Here is a 25,239-nt window from a genome sequence, read left to right on the forward strand (position 1 = left end):
CAGTGTGTAGTGCTCCCCTCCCTGTGTCCATGTGTTCTCATTGTTCAACACCCGCCTATGAGTGAGAATATACGGTATTTGATTTTCTGCTCTTGTGTCAGTTTGCTGAGAATGATGGGAATGTAAATTAATTCAACCATTGTGGAAGACAGTGTGGCGATTCCTCAAGGACCTAAAAATAGAAATCCCATTTGACCCAGGAATCCCATTACTGAGTATATATCCAAAGGATTATAAATCATTCTACTACAAGGACACATGTACACGAATGTTCATTGCAGCACTGTTTACAGTAGCAAAGACCTGGAACCAACCCAAATGCCCAACGATGATAGACTGGATAGGGAAAATGTGGTACATATACACCATGGAATATTACGCAGCCATCAAAAATGATGAGTTCACGTCCTTTGTAGGGACATGGATGAACCTGGAAACCATCATTCTCAGCAAACTGACACAAGAGCAGAAAATCTGTCTTCTTTTTACTTGTTGGTTTCATAGTCTCTTCTGTTAAGTCACGTTTTTTTCCAGAATTCAGTGAACAGAGAGTTAGAGAACAGAGCCTTTGGCATAATTTTAGTTTAGTGAGTGAAAATCAGTTTCACTGTTGGACAGTTTAAGAATCATCCTGTAGAGGAATTCTCTTGGTCTTGCTTGAGCCAAATGGTAATGCCTGAGCCATTCAAATGCCAGGCCACTGTCACTGGGTTTCATGATTGGTGTGGATTGTCACAGGCTCTTTGCTAGGGTCAGTGGGAAAATAATACTGTGAGTAATAACCTCTAAGAGAACTATGTGGTTGGAATTTGTGATGACCAATTTGCCAAAGGAAAAATGAGTTGTGGTTGGAATTTGTGATGACCAATTTGCTAAAGGAAATATGACTTGTTTCTAGAAAAAGAGGTAAAAGTGATGGGTAGATGGAAAGGAAGCAGAGAAAAAATAGTAGTTATTCAATACAGATGGAATGTATTAGTTTTCTGTGCTGAATAACAAATTACTACCAATTCAGCAACCTAAAATAATACTCATTTCTTATCTCAGTTTCGGTAGGTCTGAAGTCTGGATATGGCATTGCCGAGTTCTCTGCTCAGGGTCTCTCAGACCTCTGAAATCAAGGTGTCAGCCAGGGCTGCCTGCTAATCTGGAGCTCAGAGTCCTCTCCCAAACTCACTAGTTGTTGACAGAATCATTTCCTTGGGATTGTAAGACTGAGGTCCCTGCTTTTTGTTCTGTCAGTCGAGGGCCATTTTCATCTACTGGAAGCCCCCTGCCACATGGCATTATCCAAAGCAGTTTGTTTCTTCAAAGTCAGCAGGAGAATTTATCTCTTTGAATTTCACTTTTAGGAAAGACTCAGACCCTCTTTTAAAAGGGTCACCTGCTTAGGTCAGGCCTACACAGGATAGTCCCTCTTTTGATGAACTCAAACTAATCTGGGACTTTAATCTGCAAAATCTCTTGACTTTTGCCATATAATATAGCATAATCACTGGAGTGACATCTATCATAAAAACAGATGGCACCTGGATTTAAGTGGAGAGTGTTATGGGGATGCGTACTCTAGGGAACAGGAATTTTGAGGTATATTTTAAAATTTTGCATACCACATCAATATTTTCTGGAAATAGATATAATGCATTAAAAAACAAAGGATCCCAACAAATTATACAGAGGTGTGTATAAATTCATGTACTTGGCATGAGTTTTTATTTTTGTTTGCAAATTCCAAGTAATATTATTCTGTATAAAGTTGCTTCGAAATCTGTGCTTCCAAATGATATGTAAACAGTAATCTCTAAGCTTCTTTCATATCTGGTTTTTGTCTTTAATTTTCTCTTGCCTGTGCCTTGAAATTTCCAAAACATTGACTTCTACCTGTCACTGTTACCTAGTTTTATGTCTCTGAGGTGTCCTAGAGAAAATTATTTTTAAAGTCTGCTAAAACCAATTGCAGTAGGTGGACTAGGGTCTTGGTCACCAATCAATTACAGAGACATCCTTACTTCTTAGATTCCTGCATTAAGGTCCATGATTGCTTTTAGGAAAATGTGAAAAGCAGTGGTTTTGGTTGACATAGGGAGTTGTGGTCTTTGGAGAATCGAAGTGTTTCAACCTATGCTGTTTGTTATTTAGGCAGTGTATGGAATATAACTTTTTTTGCATTGCTAGTTTTCCATATATTTTAATTATTTGAAATATGTGCATTAAGTATTTTCTTTGTTCCTAAAGCAGCATCAGTTGCTCTACAATTTGGAGATACCAGATGGGCAGAGGGAAAATGCAGTTAGTGGCCTAAAGCTGCCCCTTAGGAAATCTAAGGCTGTATCAGGGTTCATAAAATCTTTAATCAGTCAGGTAAATGCTTTCTTTTTTCTATATTCTTCTCTTTGCTCTCTCCCTACCCATGAATGTATATGTTAAAGTGACTATCTGAATGCTCTTATAATCCTTGTCTTGGGTAGTTTAAAATATATTTTGTAATAAATGATTCAAATCAAAATACTCATCTACAGCTGCTTATTAAACTAAAAATGGATCATTGTAGATAACAATTATGATTAAGTTAATAATGAAAACTTTCATTTGTTTAACAATTTTTAAATGTTTTTGAGGCTGTCAACAGTATAAGTTTAATTTAAGTTATATTTTTGGATTCTAATATATTTTCTCTTACTGTGCTACAGTCAGTATTTTCACAATATATTTTTTGTTCATAAAGGTAGACACCCGCGTGCGGTGCACACAAACACACGGAAAGGGGGAAGGAAAGAGAGGGAGAGAATTTTAACCCTACTACTTCTCTGTAAACATATATCATTTAGATTGAATGGAAAGGAAAAATAAAATTCTAAAAAATACATTTTTGGTTGCCCCAAGATTGTTTTGATATTTTGAGACAAGTTTTGTTTATATTCCTGGTAATTCTGTTCCTAAATTAATACATTAGTAAGCTCTGGAAGCACTCAATAATTCCTGGAAGAGCTGTCTATCCTGTCTTCATTTGTGAGGAACTATTGGGAATATTTCTGGCTCATTTATATAGACACTAGAAAATGCCTCTCCTTCACCAAATATGAGACATGTTCTAATCCACTCATGCGGCATGCTCTTCAAGTGTATTAGGGGATCAACACCTACTTAATGCACCAGGCTTTCTGAGTGTATGTAATCTGTGTTTCCAGAGAGCAAGAGAATGCTTAGTGAGTATGGGAATGGGGAGATCAATCATTTGTCCCATTTCTCTGCTTCCTGATTTGGTGTTAAAAGAATATATACCTATCAGCATTTCAACCCATTTTAAGTTAGTGTCCGAATCATAATAGAAAGGACTTTTTGTCTGAAAGCTCAATTTTGGAACCGTGTACTTGGAGCTTATGTCATTGAGATATGACTGTGAGTTGGTCGTAAAACTCTCAATAATTTTCCATTACCTAGAAATTGTCTCATTCAGCCAGAAGAATTTAAAATTCCCCTTTTCTCCTCCACAAGCTCCCTGACACAATTGCTGTAAACACTTGGAACTTTACTTGCTGGCTTTTTCTCTTGGTATTTCTTCACCTAGCGGTTTGTGTGTGTGTGTGTGTGTGTGTGTGTGTGTGTGTGTGTATTTCTCTCCCTTCCACTGTGGAAAAACTTCCTATTATTCAAAACCCAGTTTAATTATCATTTCCTCCAGCCCATAAATCTTTTAAGTTCCAATTCTAAGTAATTCTTTTATTATTAAATGCCTATTACTGTTATTCCATATTTTATAGATATACATATTGTTTTCATAATGGGATTATGAGTTCTATGAAATTAGAGACTTTCTCTTATGTCGCCTTTATTTTTTTTTAACCCTCCGGTTACCTGTAGTATAAAAGTACATGCTCCACAGAAGCTTTCTTTTACAATCAAAATTAATAGATTTCTTTACCCATCTCAATAGCTGTTTAAATTTATATAGTGCTTTCTTTTTCATTCCATACAATGGCTTTACTTCTTCCTAATGCATTACTTAAGGGTATTTTTTACATGCGAAATGTGAAGAAACATGCTAGGGGAAAACTATTTGAGTTTATTGTGAATAAGGCAAAAATCATAGGATGGAGAGCTGGAGCTGAGCTTTAGGTAGATCTGAACGCTGATGGAGATTCAGAGCTGATAAAATGTTATACCATCTTTTTTTTTTTTAAGCCATATTAGTTACCCTTTATTGCTGAGGAATTAAATCAACCAAATGTAAGCAAATTATGTGATAAAGTCCAACTGAGAAGATTACTCTCATGTTGAGTCAATTTTGATTAAAGACTACGAAGACTATTAATGAAAAATTATCATGTTCACCTGCATTGACACAACTCCATTATTTAATTTAAATTCAAACCACACTCAATGACTTCTGCTTTCTAGTCACAGCAGCTTCTCCATTCCTGTTGCTCAGAATATCTTAATGACCTTAGTAGCTGAGGTTCTCACAGCACTGGCAAGAGCATGGAATGGCATGGGAATGGGAGGGGTGGAGTAAGTTTCTTCCACAAAAGAGAACATTATGTGCAAGGTATTTAATTAGTTGTGACCTTGAACAGGTCAATTTCTTTTCTGAGTCTCAGTTTACACATTTGGGTGGTAGTCACACATTTTTGGGCATTAAACACCTTTTCCTCATCTTATATTTATAACTACCCACTGAAGCAGTTCTCCTTTCACAGATGGGAAAAATGATAAATTAATTTGGTAACTTGATGAAGGTAGCACAGCTAGTAAGTGGTGGGGTGAAGAGCTCAATTCTGAGCTCCGGCCTTCAAATGCTCTCCCTTTTCTTCTGCCACAAACTACTTCTCTATCTAGTGGGAAACACAGTGGATTACACATTATCTTTCTGAAAACCTCCGCCAAAATGCAAATCCAAATATCTCAGCTATCCAGTTTAAAATGACTTAGCTTGGTACTGTCATTAATTTGTCATTGTAGTATTTGTCCTACTTTTCTGTAAACCACTGGTAAAGAAGATTTGTGTGTGCGTGCACGCGCATGTGTGTGCGTGTGTGTGTGTGCGTGTGTTTGTTTAAAGACAACACAGGAAAATTGATAGTATCAGTACCACTGAAGGGTGAGAATTTAGAATTTCTCATTCCTCATATTTATTTCACTTTTTAGGTTCACTGTCAAGTCAGTACAATCACATATCTGAAAATACAACTTGCTGGTTGTGACATTATCACATATGATTTGATACAAAACAAAGGCAGAACTGATGGTTTCTATTATCTGCCAGCCTGTGACATAAGCTGCAGATGTGGATGAATCTGGGCATTTGAGCTGAATTGGCTACAAAAATGCATTCTTAGTAGTGCCCGTGAACTTCAAAGTGTACATCAAGCAACCTATCAGTAATCCAAAATTTAAGGTGTTAGTCATGTTCTAAATATTTTAATGGAAATGATTGCAAATGAATACACTTAAAAACCTCGATAGACAAGGAAATAATTTAGTGAAATGTGGCTTGTTTTAGCAGAAAATCTTGCTGCTTGACACATAACATACATACATCATAGCAATGTCAAAAACCACTCTATTTTAGCAAGCACACATAGCTTGTGTCTCAGGAATTTTAGAATACTCTCGGCAAATATGTTACACACCTCTTGACAAAAATGCTTTCCAAATGTGCTTGTTAGAATTTGGAGTTCTATGAAAATCCTGAGTTACATGTTATCTGTATGTTTCCTTTACTATCTTTTATTATTTTTAATGTTATCTGTGTTATGCTTCATAATGAATACAGAAAAGTACAAAGAACTTCAGTTATTATCGTAAAGAGATCACTTGCATAACTACCACTCAGGTCAAGTAAAATAACATGGCCGGGGCGCAGAAGCCTCCTTTATGTACCTCTCTTCTTTTGAAAGATAACCGTTATCCTGAATTCTAACAGCCATTTAGTTTTGCCTGTGTTGGAGTCATATAGCATGCATTATTACATTATTTTGTGTCTAGTTTCATTTGTTCAATATTACTTTTGAAATTCATCCTTGTTGCTGAATGTGGTTGTACTTTATTTTTATTTCTTTAATGGCATTTTTTTTTCTGTATGAACATACCACAATTTGTGTATCTACATTACTGATGATCAATATTGGGGATGTTTAGACTTGCAGACTGTTACATAAAATGCTGTTGGATTACTACTTCCAACCAATAGGGAGTAACAGGATGGGATAAATTATACCATTTGAGATAGTACCAACAACAAAATTGGGACAAGATATATAACAACTGTTTTCAAAACACAAGATGTTGGACAGTGAAGGGCAGTGATACCTATGAGATGAGAAATAAATAAGGTGGCCAAACAACTGATTACTAAATGAGCTTACAGACCATGGTGCAGGAAGGGAGGTTCCAGGTAGGCTCCCAGAGTTTGCAAGAAAGACCAAAGAGGGTAGAGCTACATAGGGAAAATTTTATGAATCTTCAGGGTCTCTTTGGGTATTTTGGAGAATACTTATCAGCATGTGCATGTGAGAAAACTATCTGAGGTAGATGGGAAAACTACCTGAGAATATTAGAGAAAATATCCTGCACTCACACAGTGCTGGAAACAGCACCTGATCCCTCCAGTCCAGCTGGAAAATCTGATTATTCATGGGGTTTTGGGTGGAGTACTTTGCAAAGTCTTGCCTCAGTAGTCAAGTATACTCAGCCCTAGACTAAACATTGCTCTGGTCTCATCTAATTAATCTTAAAAGTGGGAGCAGCCATATAATTTGAGAGACCCAGTGCCAAATTAAATGCCAGACCCCTTATTCAAAATTATTAAGACTTCCTCCTTGGCAAGAGTAGTGTACTGAATTAAGCCTACAGCCTCTCTGAACTTTGGTCCTGTGTGACTGACCAGGTCATATAGCTGCAAAGCAGCCCTGCTTAAAAGCAAGACTAGAAAGAATCAAGCTGTTTCCAAGTGACTTAACTTTGCCTCTCAAACCTACTAATGTCTGTTTGATCATTTTTTATTTACTGCTAGTTATTTTATGTGAAAAATTTAAAAAATAATTTCCAGCTTAGCATGATAATATCTTTCTCTAGAAAGGATATATGGTTTTGTCAGAGACGTGTGAACCAGAGCAACTCCATCTTAAATAAGAGCTGGGTTAAATGAGGCTAAAACCTGCTGGGCTGTATTCCCAGACAGTTAAGGCATTTTAAGTCACAGGATGAGACAGGAGATCATCACAAAATACAGTTCATAAGCACTTTGCTGTTAAAACATTTGGCAGTAAAGAGACAACCAAAACCTACCAAAACCAAAACAGCTACAAGAGTGAGCTCTGGTAATCCTCACTGCTACATTCCCACCAGCGCCATGACAGTTTTAAAATCCCATGGCAGTCAGGAAGTTACCCTATATGGTCTATGAATAATCCACTCCTTGTTTAGCATATCATCAAGAAATAGCCATAAAAATGGGCAACAAGCAGCCCTCGGGGCTGCTCTAGTATTAGCCATTCTTTTCTTTCTTTACTTTCTTAATAAACTTGTTTTCACTTTGCATTGTGGACTGGCCCTGAATTCTTTCTTGTTTGAGAACCAAGAACTCTCTCTTAGGGTCTGGATCAGAATCCCTTTCCTGTAACAGCTTTTTAAATTTCTGGTAATTTGTTTGGGGCAATTGAAAGCTAAGATTTTCTTAATTTAGTTTAGAGGATTGAGTTAATTCAAAGTTTGGCTTCAGTACATAAATCTCCTGCTTCCTATTTAACCTCTCTATTAGTGTGTGGTCCTTCAGCTTCAGACCTAAAGCTTGCTGTTTTGAAGAGACTTCAACTTTGGAAGACCCTGGGGTCCTTTTTTATTTTATTTTTGGTTTGAACCCTTTGGCCTGTTGGAAGTTCTGATCAGCTTTTTAGACTTTTAGCTACTACTTCCTGAGTTAGCAATTGCCCCTAGGGAAATCTTAGCTCCTCAGAACTACCCAAGGATAATGCTTGTAGTTAGATTTAAGCAATAGCTTCACTTTTAGGGGAAATGGCAAATAAGCTTTACGGTTTTCTATATGTTAGATACATTTACAAATGTTAATATTTTTAACAATCCTATTTGCTAGTTAGTAGTGTAACTGCCCAATGGGTTTGTCCTGCCCACTGCATAAACGAAATCAATTACTGATACCACAGCATTGTAATAAAGAGTTTAATTATTCTCCCAAATCAAACACTCAGATCAATCTGTCTGAAAATTTGGAGGCTAGGGTTTTTCCAGGATAGTTTGTTGAGTCAGGGATTCTGCTTCTATTTGGGCCACAGGACCAGTTGGTGGGTCCAGGTGGAGCCATTGGTTGTTAGAAATGCAAAAATCTGAAAAGACATTTCAAGAGACCAGCCTTGGGTTCTACAAGATATATATTTTCTGCAGGAGTAATTGGGAAGTTGCAAACCTTGTGACCTCCAAAATAATGGCTGGTAATCATTTATGTCTATGCCTTGGCAGAATTTAGCCTTCTCATCCTCCTAACCTGGTGATATTTCATTAGCTTTATAAAGGTGGTTTAGTTTGGGGCAAGGGCTGTTATCATTTAAACTATAAACTAAATGTCTCTCAAAGTTAGCTTGGCCTTAGCCCAGGAATGATTAAGGGCAGCTAGGAGGTTAAAGACAAGATGGGTGTTAGTTAGATCAGATCCCTTTTATTGTCATAATTTTCTCACGGTTAAAATATTTGCAAAGGCAGTTTCAATAGTATCCTTATTTTAGAGTGCTGGACTTTTTTTTTTTTCTCAGATTACTTAAATAAGGTACCCAATATCACATAATTAGTAAGTGGCAGAGTCACAATAGAATCTGTGCTTGCTGGCTTCCAGCCTATTTTCTTTAAACAAACTTACATTCTCTCATTTAATGTAATAGAGAGTGTAGATTTTACAAGTAATATGTGTAATGTTATCCATACCTCTAGAACTAAGTTTAAAAACTATGCTTAAATAATAAAATAACTAAGAATATGAAATGTGAAGGAGGTCTGCTTCGGTTAGCTCAGGCTGATATTATAGAATACCACAGATTGGGTGGCTTAAACAGCAAGTTTATTTCTCACACTTTGGAGGCTAGGAAATCCAAGATCAGAGTGCTAGCAGATCTAATGTTTTTTACTGAGGACCCTCTTCCTTATTTGGCAGAGAGCACAGAGAGGTAGCTCTCTGGCCTCTTCTTGTAAGGGCACTGATCCCATTTATTAGGGTCCTATACTCATGACCTAGTTACTTCCCAAAAGCCTTACCTGCAAATATCACCTTGGAATTTAGATTTCAACATATGCACTTTAGAGGGACCCAAACTTTCAGTTAATAGCAGGGTTTTCTATAATTACACTCTCCTTAAGGACTGATTTTAAAATTTATTTTAGTAGATTGGTTGGATAATGGAGATTTTTGCCCACATAAGGTGGTAGTTTGAAGACTCATTGGAAGAATGAGGTATTTATAAATATCTTCCCAATGATATGTTGCAATTTTGGAGTATCCATTTTTCTTAGCTAGGGCTGCTAAACCAAAATTTCATAGATTGAGTGGCTTAAACAGCAGACATTTATTTCTCACAGTTCTAGGACCATGGGAAGTCTGAAATTTGGGTAAGAGCATGGTGGGGTCTAATGAAGGCCCTCTTTCTGGCTTGTAAATGGCTGCTTTCTTGCTGTATCCTCACATGGCAGAGTCTGGGGACTGGGGAGGGAGGGAGAGCTCTCTTGTGTCTCTTCTTATGAGGGCACTGAACATGTTCATCAAGGCTCCACACTGATAACCTCACCTAAACCTAATCACATTGAGGACTAGGGCTTTAACATGTGAATATGAGAGGGCACAATTCAGCCCATAGCATGTATTATACATTCAGGTGTATGTGTGCACATGTGTGTGTATGTCTGGAGATTAAAAAAATAGATACAGTCTTGGGAGTATTACAGTCACCTTTTCATACTTATGCTCTGGACTGGGTTCATCTGCTGGCTAGAAATAGTAATAACCTGGTGAGGCATTATACCTTTATATTCTATTTGAACAGCTCTGATGGCCTTACTAAATCTCTGAGAATTGAGGTTTTATCGTAAACTGTGACATGAAATCCAACAGGGTCTTTTCATAAAAATTTGGCAGTGCAGTATTTGTCACTTGTACATGTAAACATGAGTAGTTAAAGCTGTTTCCCTCTTATTCTAAACCTTGTATTAGCATGTTATCATATCCAAAAAAGTACAAATCCAGTTTTAAAAGCCCTGAAGGTGTTTTGGTTTACAAATGGATTTACACCACCCATCACACAGAAAACCCCTAGGACTTTTCCTTAGGAATCTCCTTATTTCCAAATTCCACTCCATTTAACAGCTATCTAAAGCTCAGTGTTTCTTATCTCTCCCTCCCAGTCCCCCTCCAGCAGCTCAGTCTTTGGTATGGAAAGTTGAGGTCACACTTTGATAACCTGCAGTCTGAATATAGCCCTTGGGCATCTGGAGTTTTGCCTTCACATACTGTTGAAAAATTTGAATTGCTTGCCAACTTTTGAAAGTCAGGATATTTCATGTTAAAATCCAGATATCTCATCATTTCTTGACAAACCAGAAGATGTGGTGACCCTAGACTTTCTTCTCATAAGGCACTTTTTACTCTGGTTCAGAGCAGTTCACAGCTCCCACTAAGCCCCTTTTTAGGCATTCCAATTGGCAGCCCTTGTAGCAAAGCTGTCAGGCTGCATTTTGCTTCTCCTACCTGCATTCACATCAGTGACCTCACTCAAGCAAAACTGATCTACTCATGGCCCCTCTATTCCTTAAAAGGCTGGAAGCAGGGGAGTCTTAATGGAAGAGTGTAACTGTTAATAAATTAAATGTTTCTATCACAGGAGAACCAACAAAAAGTGGAAGTGCCTGCCCTTAACAATCTGCATGATAGTGGAGGTGTTAGGTGCTCAGGCCACTGCTCTCTAACTCAATGCTGGTCTATCTATTAGTATTACTTAGACTATTAGGGAAAGAGCTTCTTGGAAGGCAGAAGGACATGGTTGATGCTTGGCCGTCTTCTCCCTGAATCTGTCCAATATCATTCCTCACAATGTGACAGTCTACCTCACTCCTGTATTGCTTCTTTATGCCCTCACATGTAGGTGGCATCAAGGTCTCAGTTTCCTAGAGGGTCTCTGTATGTGAGAATTTTCATATTTTCTCACCACACATAATACAATGATTTTCTCTGAAGTTCAGCATAAAATTTTTTTCTCCACAGGCTAGTGTCTGAGACATTTTGCCAAAGGAAGTTTTGAGTGGTGATGTTTCCTTAAACAAGTTAAGCTGAAACTCAGCAACTGATGGCAAGGAAAAAAGAAGTAAAGTGCTGCAGCTACTTACCTGGGTCCTCCATAAGAGAAGCAGGGGAGATGTGGATGCTGCCGATTAGCAAAGAGGGGATAAGAAGATAGATAGCATAATACAAAATGTGCATGCATATAATTTCAAGCATTGCAGTCTCAGAGATAAATAGCAAAATCAAAGATTTTTAAGGTTTACAATCTTGTGGATGTTTATCAATCTTCTGGAAGTTAATAACTTCTGGATGTAGGCTCTGTTTCATTTTACAAAATTTGATCTCCTAGGCAACTATCTCATTACATTCACAATTCCCCACATTGCCTAATTTTAAGGTATTTACAAATGCCAAAATTACCACTTTAGGATTGGTGTTTAGATTTTGCGATTTAAATTTATATCAGATTTATTATAACCAAGTGCTTCTCCCTGAACCATTATGTTCTTGCTCTATTATCTAAGACAGCTTTTATTTTTAAAAATTTAAAATATTAAAGTCTATAACATAAAATTTGCCAATTTTGATATTTTAAAGTGTATAATTTACTAGTGTTAAGTGCATTCACAATGTTATGCCACCAATCTCAAGAATTATTTTTAGGACAAGTTTTTTAACCTCCATCAAGGATTTAACATCTTAAAACAACATCATTTTAAATACTATCTTTTAAATTTAATAATGATAATGCCCTTTGTAAAAGGGTTGATAAATTCTTTAATACCTGCCTCAGGATTTACTGTGCTTTTTGAAATATGAAGAAATATTTTGTTGTAAGTTACTGTTAAAAAAAACATTTTAGACAAATTAATTTAGCAGAGTTTATTTGAGCAAGAATTCATGAACTGGGCAGCTTCAGAACCAGAAGAGTTTTGGAGAGCTCTGTTTTAGCAATGTTGGCAGTGGACTTTTATAGGGTAATGATAGAAGCAAAGTGAAGAAATTACTTGATTGGCAACAGCTCAGTATTTGCCTTATTTGGGCATTATCTAATGGAAAGTACCTAGTTAGAGATTAGCTGGATGTTTCTGATTGGTTAAGTCAGTTAGAGATTAGCTGGATGTTTCTGATTGGTTAAGTCAAGTTTTGTTTTACTGTTTACCTTGGATTTTGGTTTGTTTACACAGAAAATCAAAGTGCCATGGCTGTCTCAACCTGATAGAAAGCTAATATTAGTGAAACAACCTTTTAGCATAATTGATTCCAAATGTAAAAATGATAAGGAAAAAAATCACTACTTTAAAAATCAACTTTTTATGGTAATCTTTCCATGGACACCTGTCCAGTCTCTTTCAGGCCAAAACTGTCATTCTCTTTGTAAGTGTGACTCCCACAGAATGCTGAGAAAATTTAGACATGTTGTTCAGAAAACCAGGCATTTTCTAATGATTTGGTCTTTCATTTATTTTCTTTTCCAGTTATCATAGTTAAATTTCTATATTTTCGTCATTCTTTTAATCTATTTCATTTCAACTTTAATTTTCTAGTCATTTTTCTTTCTTCCTGATTTTCATATTTAGTGATAGTGTTTCTTTCTTTTCATTCCTTTCTCTTCCTTTGCTTTTTCTCTTCATTCTTCCACTTATTTGTTTATATTATTTATTCATTTTTACTTACTTTGTGTGTGTATAAAAAATCAACTGCTAAGTATGCTGTCTCTCTAATTTTCATAAAATGTAAGAGGATGCAACCTTGTGAGTAGGAAAGGAATTGTGTATAACCACAGTGTTCCCAACTGCATGGTCTCCACCAAGAGGCACCAGGATCCCCTGTCTTCCTACCTCTTCTCCTTTCAAGAGTCACCTTTCTCAGGTGCACAGTGGTCCACAAAGCAGCTAGCTCCTCTGTCCCTCCAGGCTCCTATGGCTGTTTTTTGTTCTCTTTCAAATATTGCTCCAAGGATAAACTCAGGTTCTACAGAGCACAATTAACATAGGACCATTGGGTACCGGACAGCTTAGACTGTTAGAGAAGTTTGAGGATATTGGGGTAATTACTGTAGAGCCAGAAAAAAACTTCACCTAAAATTTAAATATACATTTTTCTGGAAATGTATCAGCCCTTCTCCTTCAGCAGGAATATTTTTTATCATAAGCAATGTTTCTCCTAAAGTTTTGGGCTTCCCTGTTGATATTCAGGCATTATTACATATGGTTGTATGTCAAGATTTCTTTCTTTCTTTTTTCTTTCTTTCTTTCTTTCTTTCTTTCTTTCTTTCTTTCTTTCTTTCTTTCTTTCTTTCTCTTTCTTTCTTTCTTTTTCTTTTTTCTTTCTTTCTTTCTTTTCTTTCTTTCCCCTCCTTCCTTCCTTCCTTCCTTCCTTCCTTCCTTCCTTCTTTCTTTCTCTCTCTTTCTCTTTCTCTCTCTGTTTCCCTCTCCCCCTCCTCCCTCCCTCTTTCCCTCCCTCCCTTCCTTCCTTTCTTTCTTCCTCTGTCTTTCTCTTTCCACTTCCTACCTTCTTCCTTTCTTCCTTGATAGAATCTCACTCTGTTGCCCAGGCTGTAGTGCAGTGGCACAATTTTGGCTCACTGCAACCTCTGCCTCCTGGGTTCAAGTGATTTGCCTGCTTCCTGGGTTCAAGTGATTGTCACCATGCCCGGCTAGTTTTTGTATTTTTAGTAGAGATGGGATTTCACCATGTTGACCAGACTGGTCTTGAACTCCTGATCTCAAGTGATCCATGTGCCTTGGCCTCCCACAGTGCTGGGATTACAGGTGTGAGCCACTACAGCTGGCCTGTATATCAATATTTCTTTAAAATCCCAAATTTCCCTAAGCCCATTTAAATTTAGGGCATGTTCTAGTCAACGTATTAACATTTTCCAACTTTTGAACCATAGGGAAACTGTGTTCAGAATTTTCTGAGTAAATATAAACTATGTAATAGTTTAACTCAGCACCCATGACAGAAAAGTTCTACTTCACTTATATATCTGGAATAAACCAATGACATTTTCTGTTATTCAAGAATGAAGCTATTAGTTTTAATAATCAGAATAAAGTTTATTTTTAAAACTTCACCAAGAGACAGTGAATCAAGCTATCTCAAAATATAACTCTCTGTTTTTAGTATTATAATATAGCTAAATTTTGCCTTACAAATATGTATAGTAACACAGATATCAAACATCATTATTTAAAACTCCAAAATGTACTAGAGTTCCATCACCCTAACAAGTCATTTTATTTTTTCTTATTCCATATTCACAAGCAATTAGATGTAGTTCCCTTTAAAGGAAACCAATGATTACATACAACTTTTTAAGTTATTTGATTGTAAATACACAGATGATAAAACACATATAATTAAACAGGCATATAATATTTGGTTGAAAAATATCATTGTCCATTTAGCCATTCCACTGTTGGACATGTAGGTCATTTCCAATATTTTGCTATTTTAAATAATGCTGAGATAAATATCCTTATCCCGTCATTGAACAAATATTTACTGAGTACCTATTATGCCAGACATTATTCTAGGCAATAAAATATAGTAGTCAACAGAACAGATAGAAATTCTTGTTCTCATGAATCTTATAGCTAGAAACAGGAAAAGAAACAAGCAATAAAAAATAAGCAAATTATGTTGTATACTTGAAGACAATAAGTGCATTGGAAAAAAAGCAAGAAAGAGGCTGGGGAATGTAGAGTGTGTGATGTCATTTGAATAGTATAGTCTGGAAGACCTTGATAAGAAGGTGACATTTGAGCAAAGGCATAAGGAGTGAGGGATATGTTATGGGATATCTAGCCTGGGGCAAAAACATGCCTGGCATGACTGTAGTCCTAGGAACATAAAAATTCTGTGGAGTAGAATAGTAGGACATGAGATCAGACAGTTAACTGGGTCCAGATCTTATATGGCATTGAAGAACTCTCTGTAAGGGCTCTGGTTTTCTTTGATGCTAGAAGAGATAGGAGGCTACTGGAGAGTTTTGATCAGAGAAGTGATGTAGATTGACTTTTAACAAAATTACTTTGATTGTTGTGTGGACCCTTTTGGGGTAAGAATGAAAACAGTGAGAAGCCTGTGGCAATAATTCAGGTAGGAGATAGCAGCAACGTGGACCATAAATGTAGATTGGCTGTTTACGAAAAGCGTTCACATATATTTTAAAGGTAGAGCTAGCAGGATGTTTGAAATGCTAGTGTAAATATGTACTTTCTAAACATACTGTAATTATGTTTATATATTTTTTCTTTATTTTTTCTATTTTTTTTTCTTTTAAAAAAATATGATAAAAAATAACTCTTTGATGTTGTAAAACTTATCAGCTAACAAGAACTACATAAAACACTCTTGCAGTTTTTGTACCCTTGAGTAAAATATTCACACCTTTGGTATTACATTTTATTTAAGAGGATATTCCTAGGAGAGGAGAGCTAGACCCCCAGAGAACCCTACACTAGCTATGGCAGGTGTTCTCCAGCTCTATAATGCCATTATGTCTGAGACTGATGCTATGGGGGGCTTAATCTCTGTGTTCAGAAGCTCATTGTCTCAGTAACCCACTTTGGTTGGTCAACCTTGCTCAGCTGCTGAATCCTTTATCTTTCCATGTTACTTGAAATTTCCAAAAATCTTAAAGCCATTATTCATTTACATATTCAAACATGCCAAGTTCCTTTCAGGAGTCAACATGCCTAGTTTGTGTATTAGTTTCCTTGGGCTGCCATAAAAAAATACCACAAACCAAGTGACGTAACAGAAATTTATTCCTTCACAGTTTTGGAAGTTAAATGTCTGAATCAAGGTGTTATTTATGTTATGCTTTTTTTTTTTGGAAACTGAAAGAATCTGTTTCATGCCTTTCTCTTAGCTTCTGGTGTTATTGGCAATCTTTGGAACCCCTTGGCTTCTAGACATATCACTCTAATCTTTTCCTCCATCATCACGTGACATTCTCTGTGTGTCTTCACATTATATTAATTCTGTGTGTATCTGTCTCTGACTCTCCTCTTATATGAAAACCAGTCATATTGGATTAAGACTCATTCTATTCAGTATGACCTCATGTTAATCTGATTACATCTGCAAAGGCCCTATTTCTAAATAAGGTAACATTTCCTGGTACTGGGAATTCAGCCTAGTTTTTGAAGGCAACATCATTGAGCCTGTAAGAGTTGGCTTGAGAAAACAAAATTAGTTTCCAAAAGAATCCATCTAAAAAAATGGTTTTCAGCATTAATGTTGTGGGTAGAATCTAGCTATAATATTGGGCGAGATTAGTGGAGAAGAAAAAAATGTTTAGCTTTACTGCCTACCCATTTGTCAAGCCTCAGCTTAGCTCTGCCTTTCAATTGAAGGCTATCAAGTGACTCTGAGGATCTCTCATGCAATAATATTATTTATAACACATGTCAGATTTTTTTTTCTATTTTCTTTTTTTAATTACATTTTAGGATTTGGGGTACATGTTAAGAACATGTAAGATTGTGACATAGGTACACACATGGCAGTGTGATCTGCTGCCTTCCTCCCCATCACCTATATCTGGTATTTCTCCCCATGCTATCTCTCCCCAACTCCCCACCACCCCCGTTGTCCCTCCCCTATTTCCCCCCAGCAGACCCCAGTGTGTGATGCTCCCCTCCCTCTGTTCATGTGTTCTCATTGTTGAACACCTGCCTGTGAGTGAGAACATGCGGTGTTTGATTTTCTGCTCTTGTGTCAGTTTGCTGAGAATGATGGTTTCCAGGTTCATCCATGTCCCGACAAAGGACACGAAATCATCGTTTTTGATGGCTGCATAATATTCCGTGGTGTATATGTGCTACATTTTCCCTGTCCAGTCTATCATCAATGGGCATTTGGGTTGGTTCCAGGTCTTTGCTATTGGAAACTGAGCAGCAATGAGCATTTGTGTGCATGTGTCCTTATAGTAGAACGATGTATAATCCTTTGGATATATACCTAGTAATGGGATTGCTGGGTCACATAGAATTTTATTTCTAGGTCCTTGAGGAATCGCCACACTGTCTTCCACAATGGTTGAACTAATTTAGACTCCCACCAACAGTATAAAAGTGTTCCTATTTTTCCACATCCTCTCCAGCATCTGTTGTCTCCAGAGTTTTTAATGATCGCCATTCTAACTGGTGTGAGATGGCATCTCAATGTAGTTTTGATTTGCATTTCTCTAATGACCAGTGATGATGAGCATTTTTTCATATGTTTGTTGGCCTCATGTATGTCTTCTTTTGTAAAGTGTCTGTTCATATCCTTCTCCCACTTTTGAGTGGGCTTGTTTTTTTGTTTGTTTGTTTGTTTGTTTTTGTAAATCTGTTTTAGTTCTTTGTAGATTCTGGATATCAGCCCTTTGTCAGATGGGTAGACTGCAAACATTTTTCCAATTCTGTTGGTTGCTGATTCACTCTAATGACAGTTTCTTTTGCTGTGCAGAAGCTGTGGAGGTTGATAAGGTCTCATTTGTCTATTTTGGCTTTTGTTGCCAATGCTTTTGGTGTTTTGGTCATGAAGTCCTTGCCATGCCTGTGTCCTGAATGGTTTCACCTAGATTTTCTTCTAGGGATTTTATGGTGTTAGGTCTTATGTTTAAGTCTTTAATCTATCTGGAGTTAATTTTAGTGTAAGATGTCAGAAAGTGGTCCAGTTTCTGCTTTCTGCACACTGCTAGCCAGTTTTCCCACCACCATTTATTAAACAGGGAATCCTTTCACCATGGCTTGTTTTTGTCAGGTTTGTCAAAGATCAGATGGTTGAAGATGTGTGGTGTTGCCTCCAATGCCTCCGTTGTGTTCCATTGGTCTATCTCTGTTTTGGTACTAGTACTATGATGTTTTGATTACTGTAGCCTTGTAGTATAGTTTGAAGTCTAGTAATTTGACACCTCCAGCTTTGTTCTTTTTGCTTAGAATTGACTTGTCTTTGTGGACTCTCTTTTGGTTCCATATGAAGTTTAAGGTGGTTTTTTCCAGTTCTGTGAAGAAGGTCGTTGGTAGCTTGATGGGGATAGCGTTGAATCTGTAAATTACTTTGGGCACTATGGCCATTTCACGATATTGATTCTTCCTAACCATGAACATGGAATGTTTCTCCATCTGTCTGTGTTCTCTCTTATTTTGTTGAGCAGTGGTTTGTAGTTCTCCTTAAAGATGTCCTTTACTTTCTTTGTTAGTTGTATTCCTTTGTATTTTATTTTCTTTGTAGCAATTTTGAATGGCAGTTTGTTCTTGATTTGGCTCTATTTAAGTCTGTTATTGGTGTATAGGATTGCTTGTGATTTTTGCACATTGATTTTGTATCCTGAAACATTGCTGAAGTTGCTTATCAGTTTCAGGAGATTTTGGGCTGAGATGATGGGGTCTTCTAGATATACAATCATGTCATCTGCAAATAGAGACAATTTGACTGCCTCCTTTCTTATTTGAATACCCTTTATTTCTTTTTCTTGGCTGATTGCTCTGGCTAGAACTTCCAATACTGTATTGAATAGGAGTGGTGAGAGAGGGCATGCTTGTCTAGTGCCAGATTTCAAAGGGAATGCTTCCAGTTTCTGCCCATTCAGTATGATATTGGCTGTTGGTTTGTCGTAAATAGCTTTTATTATTTTGAGATACATTCTGTCAATACCTAGTTTATTGAGGTTTTTTTTTAGCATAAACGGCTGTAGAATTTTGTGAAAGGCCTTTTCTGCATCAATTGAGATAATCATGTGGTTTTTGACTTGGTTCTGTTTATGTGGTGAATTATGTTTATAGATTTGCATATGTTGAACCAGCCTTGCATCCCTGGGATGAATCCTACTTGTTCATGGTGGATAAGCTTTTTGATGTGCTGTTGCAATTGGTTTGCCCGTATTTTATTGAAGATTTTTGCATTGATGTTCATCATGGATATTGGCCTGAAATTTTCTTTTCTTGTTGAGTCTCTTCCAGGTTTTGGTATCAGGATGATGTTGATCTTATAAATTGATTTGGGAAGGATTCCCTCTTTTTGGATTGTTTGGAATAATTTCATAAGGAATGGTACCAGCTCCTCTTTGTATGTCTGGTAAATTCGGCTGTGAAGCCATCTGGACCTGGGCTTTTTTTGGGTGATAGGCTCTTAATTGCTGTCTCAACTTTAGACCTTCTTATTGGTCTATTCAGGGTTTAGACTTCTTCCTGGTTTAGGCTTGGGAGAAGGCAAGTGTCCAGGAATTTATCAATTTCTTCCAGGTTTACTAGTTAAAGTAATAGCGTTGTTTGTAATCTCTGATGATGATTTGAGTTTCTGTGGAATCTGTGGTGATATCCCCTTTATCGTTTTTATTGCATCTATTTGATTATTCTCTCTTTTCTTTTTTATTAATCTGGCTAGTCGTCTATTTTATTGATCTTTTCGAAAAACCAGCTCTGGGATTTATTGATTTTTTGAAGGGTTTTTTGTGTCTTTATCTCCTTTAGTTCTGCTCCGATCCTAGTTATTTATTGTCTTCTGCTAGGCTTTGAGTTCTTTTGATCTTCCTTCTCTGGGTCTTTCAATTTTGATCATAGGGTGTTGATTTTAGATCTCTCCTTGCTTCTCATGTGGGCATTTATTGCTATATATTTTCCTGTAGAGACTACTCTAAATGTGTCCCAGAGATTCTGGTATGTTGTGTCTTCATTCTCGTTGGTTTCGAAGAGCAGCTTTATTTCTGTCTTCATTTCGTTGTTTATCCAGTCAACACTTAAGAGCCAGTGTTTTAGTTTCCATGAAGGTGTGCGGCTCTGAGTTAGTTTCTGAATTCTGAGTTCTAACTTGATTGCACTGTAGTCTGAGAGACTGTTTGTTATGATTTCCATTCTTTTGCATTTGCTAAGCAGTGATTTACTTCCAATTATGTGGTCAATTTTAGAGTAGGTGCTATGTGGTGCTGAGAAGAATGTATATTCTGTGGATTTGGGGTGGAGAGTTCTGTAAATATTTATTAGCTTCGCTTGTTCCAGGTCTGAGCTCAAGTCCTGGATACCCTTGTTAATATTCTGTCCTGTTGATTGTCTAATATTGACAGTAGGGTGTTAAAGTCTCCCACTATTATTGTGTGGAAGTCTAAGTCCCTTTGTAAGTCATTAAGAACTTGCCTTAAGTATCTAGTTTCTCCTGGATTAGGGGCGTATATATTTAGGATTGTTAGCTCTTCTTGTTGCCTTGATCCTTTTACTGTTATGTAATGTCTTTGTCTCTTTTGATCTTTGTTGGTTTAAAGTCTATTTTATCAGAGATGAGAATTGCAACTCCTGCTTTTCTTTGCTCTCCATTTGCTTGGTAAATCTTCCTCCATTCCTTTATATTGAACCTTTGTGTATCCTTGCATATAAGATGGGTTTCCTGGATACAGCACACCAATGGGGTTTGGCTTTTTATTTGCCAGTCTCTGTCTTTTGATTGGGGCATTTAGCCCATTTACATATAGGGTTAATATTGTTATGTGTGAATTTGATCCTGCCATTTTGATGCTAGCTGGCTGTTTTGCCTGTTCGTTGATGCAGTTTCTTCATTGTGTCGATACTCTTTACCATTTGGTATGTTTTTGGAGTGGCTGGTACTGGTTGTTCCTTTCTATGTGTAGAGCCTCTTTCAGGAGCTCTTGTAAAGCAGGCCTGGTGGTGATGAAATCTCTGAGTACTTGGTTGTTGGCAAAGGATTTTATTTTTCCTTCACTTATGAAGCTTACTTTGGCTGGATATGAAATTCTGGGTTGAAAATTCTTTTCCTTAAGGATGTTGAATATTGGCCCCTACTCTCTTCTGGCTTGTAGGGTTTCTGCTGGCAGATCTGCTGAGTCTGATGGACTTCCCTTTGTGGGTAACTCCATCTTTCTCTCTGGCTGCCCTTAGCATTTTCCCCTTCATTTCAACCCTAGTGAATCTGATGATTATGTGCCTTGGGGTTGCTCTTCTTGAGGAATATCTTTGTGTTGTTTTCTGTATTTCCTGGACTTGAATATTGGCCTACCTTGCTAGATTGGGAAAGTTTTCCTGGATAATGTCCTGAAGAGTGTTTTCCAGCTTGGATTCATTCTCTTTGTCACATTCAGGTGCTTTTATCAAACGTTGATTAGGTCTTTTCACATAGTCGCATATTTCTTGGAGACTTTGTTTATTCCTTTTTACCCTTTTTTCTCTGTTCTTGCCTTCTTGTTTTATTTTATTGAATTGATCTTTGACCTCTGATATCCTTTCTTCTGCTTGGTCAGTTTGGCTGTTGAAACTTGTCTATGCTTCTCGTGTTGTGTTTTTCAGCTCCATCAATTCACTTAAATTCCTCTCTAAGTTGTTTATTCTCATTAGCATTTCATCAAATCTATTTTCAAGATTCTTAGTTTCTATGCATTGGATTAGAACATGTTCTTTTAGCTCACAGAAGTTTCTTATTACTCACCTTCTGAAACCTGATTCTGTCAATTCATCACACAAATTCTCCATCCAGCCTTGTTCACTTGCTGGTGAGGAGTTGTGATCCCTTGTAGGAGGAGAGGCATTCTGGTTTCGGGTGTTTTTATCCTTTTTGCACTGGTTGCTTCCCATCTTTGTGTATTTATCCACCTGTCATTTTTGTAGTGGTTGACTTTCAGATTGAGTCTCTGAGTGGATGTCCAGTTTGTTCATCATGAAGTTATTTCTTTCTGTTTCTTATTTTTCCTTCTAATAGTCTGGCCCCTCTGCTGTAGGACTACTGAGGTCCACTCCAGGCCCTGCCTGCCAGGGGGATCACCTGCAGCAGCTGCAGAACTGTGAGGGTTGCTACCAGTTTCTTCTTCTGCTATCTTTGACCCAGAAGGATCCCACCTGATGTCAGTCTGAGCTCTCCTTTATGAGGTGTCTCTTTGGATATATGGGTGTCAGGGAGCTTCTTGAGGAGACAGTCTGTCCTTTATAGGAGCTCAAGTGCTGAGCTGTGACCGCCATTGTTTATTTAATGCTGCTGGGCAGGTATGTTTAAGTCTGCTGCAGCAGAACTCATAAATGCCCTCCTCTTTTTTTTCCCAGGTGCTTTGTCCTGGGGAGTTAGGGCTTTATATATGAGTTTTGTTGTGCTGCAGTCTTTTTACAGGGCTGCCATGCCCAGAGAGGAGGCAGCCTAGTCACTGTCTGCCTGCAGAGGCTTTGCTAAGCTGCTGTGGGCTCCGCCCAGCTGCTGTGTAAACTTCCCTGCAGTGCTGTTTATACCGGTGTAGTTAGAACTGCCTCGGCAATGGCGGCCCACCTCTATAATGGCGGACTTCTCTGTAATGGTGGGCTGCCTTAGCATTGGCGGGCTGCCTCAGCAATAGCAAACTACCTCCATAGTGGTGGACTGCCTCAGTAATAATGGACACCCCTCCCGCATACAGTTGGACCATTCCAGGTTCAGCTGTGCTTGCTGTGAAACTCTCAATGCAGAGCGTTTCCAATTGCTGTTTTTTTGTGGAGGGGGACCAGCTGAGCCTCATCACCAGGCTCCCTGCCTCAGAGCCCTTTTTTTTTTTTTTTTTTTTTCCAGTTGAATGGTAGACTCTGTCTACCAGGTGTTCCAGTCGCCTGTTGAATAGGTGCCAGGATCTGTGTTATTTATCGTCCAGCAACCCACTGCACCAACTCAAACAGCTGTGCTGAGATTCCTGGCTCTTTTTTGCCCAGGGATCTCCTGGCCTGGCTCCCTGTTTCAGTCCCTCGCCAGCTAAAATGGCGCCTGGACCCGTATATTTTGTACATAGAACCACCGCCGGGGCACCAGCAAAACAGCCGTGGCGGCCAAAACAGCTGCACCGGCAAAACCAGCCACACTGGTGACCTGTGTGGCTCTTCCATCTGGGAATCTCCTGGTCTGTGGGCAATAAAAATCTGTCTGGAAGTGCAGCATCCACTCACCCTCTGCACTTTCATTGGGAGCTGCAATCCTGAGCTTCTCCTAATCGGCCTTCTTGGATCTGCTACCTGTGTCAGAGTCTTTAACCCAGTATCTTCTTACTGTCTCCTAATTAATTCAAGTGTGGTTTTTTTTTTTTTGTTTGTTTGTTTTTTGTTTTTTTTTTGAGATGGAGTTTCGCTCTTGTTACCCAGGCTGGAGTGCAATGGCGTGATCTCGGCTCACCGCAACCTCTGCCTCCTGGGTTCAGGCAATTCTCCTGCTGGGATTACAGGAACACGCGTCCATGCCCAGCTAATTTTTTTGTATTTTTAGTAGAGATGGGGTTTCACCATGTTGACCAGGATGGTCTCGATCTCTTGATCTTGTGATCCACCCACCTCGGCCTCCCAAAGTGCTGGGATTACAGGCGTGAGCCATCGTGCCTGGCTAATTCAAGTATTTTAACTCTGCTTTCACCCACAGAATTGCAGTCTTCTAAGGGCAGCCATCTTGGTATTATATATTTTTGGCATCCTTCTAAAATTTCTATCAGTGTTAGAAACATGCAAAATTCTCATAAGCACTTATTGTTTTAAATTGAAACATTTAGGAGCTAAGCTTGTTTGGACGGCCAGTAAGTTTGGCAGTGAGTTATTTTTTGGCTTATCTAATCATATTTAGGTCACAAGTGTTCCTTCTTTTGGAAACTTATTTACTCATCAAGGCTAAGGTTAAGTGTCCCTCTTGTGAGCTTCTATACCATTCTTACATTTTTAGCTTGTGCTTATCAAAGTGCTGATCATACTGTATCTTAATTTCCTGCTGATTTGTCTGTCACCCCTTACCATCATGCTAGAGACTGGTGGTAAGCCTTATCACTATTGAATTCCTGGTGTCCAGAACAGTGACTGGTCTGTAGTTGGCACTTAATAGGTTACTGTGGAATTAGTTTAATGAATGACTAAACAGCAGGCTGAACAATTTTTTCTCCCCTTGCTTCATTTTCTCTATATGTAAAATAAGAGTGGAGAGATTGTGATGCTTTAATAGAGCCTGCCTACAATTCAGCTGAGATTAGGTAAACCTGGACATGGTTAGACAGCTGTACCAATATATGTGACCTTCTTCCCATGGGGCTTAGAGAACTGTAATTGGGCTGTTGATTTCTGCCGTGGTTGTGGCCAGGTTGGCAGAGGGCTGTACCCTCAGGCAATTTCTATGCCAGTTCTGAGGAGGAATCCAGCTGACCTTGTTAAAGTTCAAGTGCATAAAATGCCAGGCCTGACAAGACAAAAAGATATGCTGCTGGTAACAAACAGGAGCCAAGAGGCACAATAGTCAACTTCCATCAATTTATTTCCATCTGTTCATATCCACTTAACTACCCAGAGTTTGTTTAGAGATAATTATCCATGGCAAAAAAACTACATGAGTCCCTCTGAGGCATTTGTAATTTTTCATAAAAAGACTTAATGAAAATTCAAATCCAAGAGATATCACAGTATAATTCCCAAACTAGCTATTGTTAATTAAAAAATAAAATTAAACCTGCTGAAGAGGAAGCAACATAATGCACTCTACTCTTTATAGTGGTGTTAAGAGGAAGAAGTAATTTTCTTCAGAAAGAAACACTCATGTAGAAGATTATGGATAAAGCAAAGAAATCATACTTGGCTACTGCTTTGGAAATCCTAAACTTCTTTGCCTTGTCTGAGCAAAGCCAGTATTCTTACTATCAATCATATAAACAAATAAAAATATTGACTTTTCTCCTCATTGGTGCTTTAGAAAAAGTTTCCATGGACTTTTAAAGTGTGAATTTAGTTGTTTTCTTCTATTTAAACATTTTGTAAACTAATTAGCAGGGTAAGAATGTAATTCACCTATAAATAAGTTTAACATAAGTTTTGCAATTAATCCAGCTTGAAAGTTGAAATTTCCCATTATGCTGGACATTTAAATTTAGATATTTAGTATTATTTAAACTCTGTGTACCTGCAAATTAATCATCTTCCCTCTTGCTTGGTTTCTTGTTTTACCTTAACTATTTCTGTAGACAGTATCACCAGTCTTCTGAATCTTGA

Source organism: Saimiri boliviensis, chromosome 8 (assembly GCF_048565385.1).
Source record: "Saimiri boliviensis isolate mSaiBol1 chromosome 8, mSaiBol1.pri, whole genome shotgun sequence".
NCBI classification, from domain to species: Eukaryota; Metazoa; Chordata; class Mammalia; order Primates; family Cebidae; genus Saimiri; species Saimiri boliviensis.